The following is a 9,309-nucleotide window of genomic DNA, read 5'->3' on the forward strand; positions in this document are numbered from 1 at the left end:
CCCCCAAACTTCACCAGGACATAAAGGGGGTCATGGGGGTTATGTGTGCCAAGTTTGGTTCAGGTCTGTCATTCGTGGGGGTCATGGCGGCTTGCAGAAGTGGCAGCTAATCAGAAAGCACACAAACATACATACAGACAACCATTCTCTTATTATATATATAGATTTAAAACATTTATATTCCACTCTTCTCACCCCGCAGGGGACTCAGGGCGGAGCACAACATGTACACGCAAACATTAAATGCCAGGACATAAAATCATAAATATATACAAACATTAAAATAACTTATATCCACATTAAAAGTTGCTTAAAACTATCTCAGGACACCATTTTGCCTCATTGCACTGCCCCATGGCCAGGTCTTCACCATCCTTCTGAAGGGCAGGAGGAGGGGGCTAACCTAATATTGCCAGGAAGGGAGATCCATAACCGGGGGGCAATCACTGAGAAGGCACTGTCTCTCGTCCCTACCAAACCCGGCTGTGATAGTGGCGGGACCGAGAGCAGGGACTCCCCAGAAGATCTTAGTTTATGCAGTGGTTTGTAAAGGGAGATGCATTTGGACCGGTAAACAGGGCCGGGGCCGTTTAGGGCTTTATAGGCCAAAGGCAGCACTTTGAATTGTGCCCGGTAGCAAACAGGCAGCCAGTGGAGCTGACGTAACATGGGAGTTGTGTGCTCCCTGTATGCCGCCCCAGTTATTAACCTAGCTGCCTCTCATTGGACTATTGGAAGCTTCCAAACTGTCTTCAAAGGCAACCCCACGTAGAGCGCATTGCAGTAGTCTATCCTGGATATCTGTCTCAATGAGACTCAAAGCGAGCCTCCTTTATCTGGAATCCAGGATTGTCAATATTATCATTCTATTGAGTTATATGCTGCTTTTTTCTCTCTTAATGAGACTGGGGGCCCTTCCACACAGCCCTATATCCCAGAATATCAAGGCAGAAAACCCCACATTATATGAGCGTGGACTCAGATAACCCAGTTCAAAGCAGATATTGTAAGATTTTCTGCCTTGATATTCTGGGTTATAGGGCTATGTGGAAGGGCCCTCAAAGTGAGCCTCGATCCGCAATCCAGAATTGTCTGCATTATTATCATTGACACAAAAACACAGTATGTCACAGCAAACGAGAGATATATGCTGGATTTCCTATCACAAGATCATAAGTCTAACACTTCCCAAGCATCTAGAACTGTGTGATGTGTTTTTGGATGAGGTACACAGATCAAGTAAGGTGGCAGATCGTGATTTTGTCAATGTTTATTGTTTTCAAATGCCTGCTGAGATCTTTTGGCACAGCATCCAGTGTGCCGATGACCACTGGGACCACCTGTACTGGTTTATGCCAGAGCCTTTGCAGTTCGATTTTGAGGTCTTGATAATGGCTGAGTTTTTCCTGTTGTTTTTCAATGTGACTGTCACCTGGTATGGCGACATTAATAATCCAAACTTTTTTCTTTTCCACAATCGTGATATCTGGTGTATTGCTTTCCAAAACTTTGTCCGTGTGGATTTGAAAGTCCCACAGTATTTTTGCGTGTTCATTTTCCGCTACCTTTGCAGATTTATGATCCCACCAATTTTTTACTGCTGGCAGGTGATACTTGTGACATAAGTTCCAGTTAATCATTTGGGACACAGAGTTCTGCCAATCACCAGTGGACCACCTTTACTGGCTTGTCCCAGAGTCTTTGGAATCCAGGATTGTCCACATTATTATTATTGACACAAAAGCACAGTATGTCACAGCTTATTATTATTATTATTATTATTATGACTTATATGCCGTTTTTTTTCTCTTAAAGAGACTCAACATGAGCATCCTTAATCTGGAATTCTCAATTGACTATATTATTATTATTATTATTATTATACTGATTTATATGCTGTTTTTACTCTCTTAAAGAGTCTCAAAATGAGCATCCTTTATCTGGAATTCTCAATTGACTATATTATTATTATACTGATTTATATGCTGCTTTTTCTCTCTTAAAACGTCTCAAAATGAGCATCCTTTATCCAGATTCCAGGATTGTCCACATTATTATAATTCAGTTCATGTATATGCTGCTTTTTCTCTCTTAACGAGATTCAAATTGAGCATCCAGGGTTGTTTACAACTACATCATCATCAGTGACTGGATAGTAATAATAGCTCAATGCTATGCTACCCCGGGAGTTATAATTTTACAAGGTCTTTAGCCCTCTCTGCTAAATACAGCTGGGGCCTCATCAAACTACAAATTCCAGGATTTCCATGATGGAACCATGGCAGTTGGAGTGGAGCCAAACCGCCTTAATCCTACAATGTAGATGCACCCCTGGTTTTCATGCATACAATTATATATTTAAAATATGGTGTATATCATTGTCTTCAAACTATGTCTATGTGAAACACAAATTAATGTTTTCTTTAGACTTGGGTCTCATCTCTAACTCGTAATATGTATGCAAATATTAAAAAAAAATCCCCCCTTTTTCTGAAAAAGTCTGAAATCCCAAACACTTCTGGCTCCCCAGCATTTCGAATAAAGAGGACTGTATAGGAGGAATGTACCAAGGCGTCCTCGGCCGAAGGGGGAGCCGGGAAGGGCTGCTTTTATGACTCAGCATCTAGAAGGGCGGTGAGGCTGACGCCACCTAATTGATGGCGAGGCGCTCGCCCTTCGGAGGACTGTACCATCCTTCTCCGGAGGCGGGGGGGGGGGGGAGACTTCTTGGCTTCGTCCCAAGAGTACAGACGCTGGAAGGCGGCCAAGGATGCTGCAACTTTCCCTAGTCCTCAAATCACCCCGAGCGAGGAGGACCAGGTTGCTGGAACGCTTGCCTCTGGAGCCAGAAAGCATCGCAAATAGCACACCAATGCACGATGCATCTCTCGTATTTGTACCTGCAGAAATGAGTATTAATTGGGTTGCTGTAAGTCTGAAAGCCTTCGCCAATACATTGAGTATTACAGAGGACCAAATACTCCCTATCAGTACAAGCAGGGAATTATTATTGTTAATAATAATAATAATAATAATTTTCCCTGTTTGAGACAGGAGATAATACTTTCTTCCAGCAGAAGTGGATATTATTTATTTACAAAGGGACTAGAGCAGCTTACAAGATATATATACATACAATATTATATATTATATATTATTATATTGTACTATATTGTACTATACAATTATATTGTGACATTATTAGTAATATTATAATTATATAATATAATTACATTATAATGATAGTTTATCCTGTTAGAGACCTGAGATAACAGACCAAATAGAAGCAGATATTATTGTTACTATTTCCCTTTGGGAGACAGGAGATAGCAGATCAAATACTCTCTTCCAGCAGAAGTGGGAATAACAATTTCGTTTTCAGAGATAGGAGACCAAATATTCTCAGCAGAACTGGATACCATCATCATAATTTATTTCTACTGCTGGAGACAAGAAATAATGGACCAAATACTAAAGGCAAAGGTAAAGGTTTCCCCTTGATATTAAGTCTAGTCGTGTCTGACTCTGGACATGGTGGTGCTCATCTCCATTTTTAAGCCAAAGAGCTGGCATTGTCCATAGACACCTCCAAGATCATGTGGCCAGCATGGCTGCATGGGAGATAGGAGATGGCAGATCAAATACTCTCTTCCAGCAGAAGTGGGAATAACAGGTTTTTTTGAGATAGGACATAGGAGACCAAATACTCTCAGCAGAATTGGATATCATCATCATCATCATCATCATCATCATCATATATTTCACTGTTGGAGACAGGAAATAATGGACCAAATACTCTGCCACCTGAAGTCCGTGCCTTGCGGGACTTACCAGCTTTCCTCAGGGCATGTAAGACATACCTGTTTCTACAGGCTTTTAATGTTTGATAGTGTTGTTTTTAAATTGTTTTAAATTGCTTTTAAATTTTGTTAGATTTTAGCTATTCTTGTAAGCCGCTCCGAGCCCCAGGGGAGTGGTGGCATATAAGTTTAAATAATAAATAAATCAATATTAAAGGTAAAGGTTTCCCCTTGACATTAAGTTTACTCGTGTGCTCATCTCCATTTCTAAGCCAAAGAGCCGGCGTTGTCCGTAGACACCTCATGCTGTGGCCAGCATGACTGCATGGGAGATAGGAGATAGCAGATCAAATTCTCTCTTTCAGAAGTTGGAATAACAATTTCGTTTTTGGAGATAAGATATACGAAACCAAATACACCCAACAGAACTGGACATCATCATCATCATCATCATCATCATCATACATTTCTACTGTTGGAGACAGGAAATAATGGACCAAATATGAAAGGTAAAGGTTTCCCCTTGACATTAAAAGTCTAGTTGTACCCAACTCTGGGGGGTGGTGCTCATCCCCATTTCTAAGTCGAAGAGCCGGTGTTGTCCATAGACACCTCCAAGATTGTGTGGCTGGCATGACTGCATGGGAGATAGGAGATAGCGGATCAAATACTCTCCTCTGCTGAAGCGGTACCTATTGTTCTATGCACATTTGCATGTTTTCAAACTGCTAGGTTGCCAGAAACTGGGCCCAAAGCAGGAACTCACCCCGTTCCTTAAATTCGAACTGCCAACCTTTCAATCAGCAAGTTCAGCAGCTCAGCGGTTTAAACCACTGCAACACCGGGAGCTCCACACCAAATACAATAATTCAGCAAAAGTGGGAATTATTGTTATTATTATTATTATTATTATTTTATTCTTTTTATAATAATGATTCCCATTTTTGCTGGATGATAGGACCAAATACTATCATCTAGTAAAAGTGGGAATTATTATTTCATCCTTTCAGGAGACAGGACCAAATACTTTCTACCAGCAGAAATAATAATAATAATAATAATATAAAATAAATAATTTATCCTCTTGGAGATAGGATATAGCAGCTCAAATACTATCTTACAGCAGAAGTGGGCATAGTTTTTATTAATTTCTCCTGTTGGAGACAGGAGATAGTGGACCAAATACTCAGCTCCAATTGAACTAGTTGTTGTTGTTATTGTTATGTCCTCTTGGAGACAAGAGGTGATAGTATTCGCTCTCAGGTAGAAATAGCCTCCCATAAAGTGGGTATCAGTTCATAGAAGCTCATGCTACAAGCTTGTACTAATGCATTTGGTTATCGGATAGGACTAATATACAAAATAATGGTTCTCTTTACATCAGGACAACCAACATAAATTGTGCTGATTTGGCTGGAGCTCTACAAAACAACACTCCCAACCATCTCGGTATGCTTTGCTGTTCCCTCTCAGAGCCCCGCTGCATATTTTGTTACACAACGTGCGTGCGTCTCTCTCTTCACTCCCCTAAACCCTCTGGGCTGCCCAGCAATGACTAAGGCAAAGGCTGCGTGCAAAGGGCTTCCAAGACACAATGTCCTAATGAATTGATTTCAATTTCACATGCAGCATTGTTGCAAAGGCAAGCCTTTTGTCTGCTCAGTGCTAGTGTCATTACTCAAGGACAACTGAAAACCTGAGCTCACAAACAGTCACAATTTGCTGAGCTGATGTCACAAGGCAGGTAGGCAGACCTTCACCAGGTGCAGAAGGATGGATTCTCTGCAAGTGTTTGTGGCAGAAAGGCATAGTATTGTCATTGCTTTTGTGCCAGATAAGTTCTGCAAGTGCATCTACACTGTGGATTTAATGCAATTTGGCCCCATGGCTCAAGGCTATGGAATTCTGGGGTGTGTAGCTTGATGAGGCACAGGCACTCTTCGGCAGAGAAGGCTAAAGGCCTTGTAAAACTACAACTTCCTGTAGCATTGAGCTCTGACAGAGTGTCAAACTGCATTAAATCTATAGTTTAGATACACCCTCTAAGACCCTCCACTTCACAGGGCCAGGTTAATAGCTTTAGAGGCCTTAACATATTTTTGTGTCCCCCTATACATCTGTGTCATAATATAAATTGTAAAATAAAAATTTATTTTTCAAATTGAAATAAACATGAAGATGGAAAATAAGATTTATTTCTGTATATTTCTACATTCTTTATATTTGAGACATCTTCCGCTATTTTTTTTCGAACTCCAAAGTCTCTTACTGTGGGAACCTCTTTTTGTAGAAACTGGTTCAGCTTTTTTTTTTTTTTTTTGGTCGTGTCAGGAGCGACCTGAGAAACTGCAAGCTGCTTCTGGTGTGAGAGAATTGGCAGTCTGCAAGGACGTTGCCCAGGGGACACCCAGATGATTTGATGTTTTATCATCCTTGTGGGAGGCTTCTCTCATGTCCCCGCATGAGGATCTGGAGCTGACAGAGGGAGCTCATCCACCTCTCCCCGGATTCGAACCTGCGACCTGTCGGTCTTCAGTCTTGCCGGCACAGGGGTTTAACCCACTGCGCCACCGGGAGCTCCTGGTTCAGCTGCACCATGGTGAATCCAGCAGTGGAAAATTTATATGGTTCCTTCGTTCCCTTGATGCCCCAAGCACATGCTTATTTTGCTTAATAGTTAATGCAGCTGTGCCTCTTCACAAGATGTGCCATAGGCTACCTCTGCACTAGAAAGAATGCAGTTTGATACCATTTTAACTGCCATGGCTCAGTGCTATGGCATCCTAGGAGTTGTAGTTTGGTGAGCCTCCAGCCAAGGCTGAAGACCTTGTAGAGCTACACCTCCCGTGGTTCCATAGCATTGAGCCATGGCAGTTAAAACGACATCAAAGTGTATATTATTTTTGCAGATGTACCTGGATTCATATCGTAGGAAGCCTCATCTGCCTGGAAAGACAGATCATCTACTTTCTGGCCAACAGAGTTGACCCGAAATAAACCTTTGAGAACAATCCGATGGTTTGTAAGATATCTCTTTCCTTCCAATCACCAAAATAAAGATCAGCGACAGCCCTTTTTTGATAGATCACTGCTAGTGAAGCCCTCATTTTCCTCTTGGTTTTGAATATAGTTATAATCTTTTATTGGACTAGATAACACTTAGAACAGCAGGTTCTAGGATCCAGACCCTCAGATGAGAAGCCTTATAACAGTCTTCAAGTCTTTATACCAGCTAAGGTTGTTATATGCCATCCTGTCATTTTTTATCTATATAGACCATTTTGCTCAGTTATACTCATGCTACCGAAAAGATGTCAGCGTTTTCAATAATATTATATAAACCTGAAGGCAAGGACTGTTATATATATTATTTGTAAGCTGTTCCGAGATTCCTTTTCAGACAAAAGAAAGAGTCTCGTCCTTTAAACAAATCATAAATATTTAAAGTGCTGCAGAACTTGTCATTGTTCTGACCATTCTGTCAAGGAGGCCTTAATGTCCTATGTAAATGTAGAATCTGCAGAAATCCCTCCCTTGGTTCCTGTGGACTGGATTTAAACCTTCCCCACTTACTCTCCCTATACATCCCTATATATCCGTTTTAGATCTTTTGTCAGCAACATGGATTGCATCTACACTGTGGAATAAATGCATTTTGACACCACTTTAAGTGTCATGGCATAATGCTATGGAATCTTTGGAGTTGCAGTTGTCAGACGTCTTTAGCCTTCTCTGCCAAAGAGTGTCAGTGCCTCACCAAATTACAACTCCCATTATTTGATTCCATTGAGCCATGGCAGTTAAAGTGTTGTCAAACTGCATTCTGTAATGAAGCTGAACCTATTACCACATTGTAATAGCAGTTCAATGGCACAAGGAAGGGTTAATTTGTGTTTAATAGGCTTTCTTCAGTTTGGCGGTTCAAGGCTAGGAAAAAAATTGAAGGCTGGGAACCATCTGGGGGAGGAAATGTTTCTTGTACCAACCTAGTGATGCAAGTTCTCAAGGCTGTTAAGATGGGAGATGGGTCATGGCTGCAGGTGTCCAGTTTTTTGCTTCTGCATTACATATATCTTGGGAATCCATCATACACATGCCTAACTGGGAAAGGGGAAAGGACTTCATCCCAAGAAACCCATTAACCACAGGGTACTGGGATGTTGCCCATGGGAATGTCGGAGCAGAATTAATTGCTTAGAGCCCTGGTTCTCAACATGGGGGGCAATTTGATTTTGAAGGAGGGCAGTTTGAAAATGAATTATTAATAGTTAATTTTTTGCATTTCTTATGGTTCTAGGGGGTTAATCTACAGTGTATGTATGTATATATAGATATAGATAGATAGTGTCCTACACATTTTAAAAATAAAATCAGAATGTACGGAGCGGTCAACTGGGGACAGTGGAGTAGGGAAAAGACTGGTCATAGTGAGGAGGGTGACAGCTTATAGTGAGATAACGAGAGAGAGGATTCACAGCAGAAAAAAACCAAACACCTCACTCCTCTCAATGCTCTTTTAACATTGTATACTATACAAAACAGATTAAAATGTATTTTTGTTCTACGTATTAATGTCACAAGAAATCTGTGAAAAAACCCCAAAGCACAATTATTACTTTCATAGGAAAGTCAATGTTTTTTGTACAAAAAATTAATGAAAATACTATCAGCTGCAAGAAAATTAACATCAAGTGAGATAGGATATTCTCACATATTCTCACCAAAGACACACAGTGAAACTGGACACTTAGGTCCCTTCCACACAGCTGAATAAAATCCCACATTTTCTGCTTTGAACTGGAAGATATGGCAGTGTGGACTAAGATAACCCAGTTCAAAGCAGATCTTGTGGGATTTTCTGCCTTGCTATTATGGATTATATGGCTCGGTGGATGGGCCCTTTAATTACCTTGAATTTGATACGGATAGCTCAGTTTATTTATTTTTCTCTTTAACAGATGCCATGTCCTTTGGAAACTTGTTTAGACCAAGTTAATGGCCAGGTTTTGTCTATCCCAGATTATCTGGCAGCGCGGACTCATATAATCCAGTTTAAAGCAGAAAACCTGAGATCAGATCCTGAGATATAGGACCTGTCTAGGGGCCCTTCCACACAGCCCTATATCCCAGAATATCAAGGCAGAAAATCCCACATTATCTGAGTGTGGACTCTGATAACCCAGTTCAAAACAGATTTTATTGTGGGATTTTCTGCCTTGATATTCTAGGATATACAGCTGTGTGGAAGGGCCCTTAGTGGCTCAGTTTTTCTGCTTCCTGTCAAGGAAACACTAGCTAAAGGACTAGGATGCTTTCATGCTATAGACCTGCAGCATCATTTACCACAATTATGCATGTCAGGTTTTTCTTCTACAAAGCAAAGTATTGCAAGGCTTTTCATTACAGCCAGGCCCAGCGCACAACTGGGCCTGCAATGCTGTAGCATACCTTCCCAACCAACATTTTCCCTGTTAGGATGAGATTCATATCCTTGTTTTCCCTTGGTGGT

Source organism: Anolis sagrei, chromosome 1 (assembly GCF_037176765.1).
Source record: "Anolis sagrei isolate rAnoSag1 chromosome 1, rAnoSag1.mat, whole genome shotgun sequence".
Taxonomy (NCBI): Eukaryota; Metazoa; Chordata; class Lepidosauria; order Squamata; family Dactyloidae; genus Anolis; species Anolis sagrei.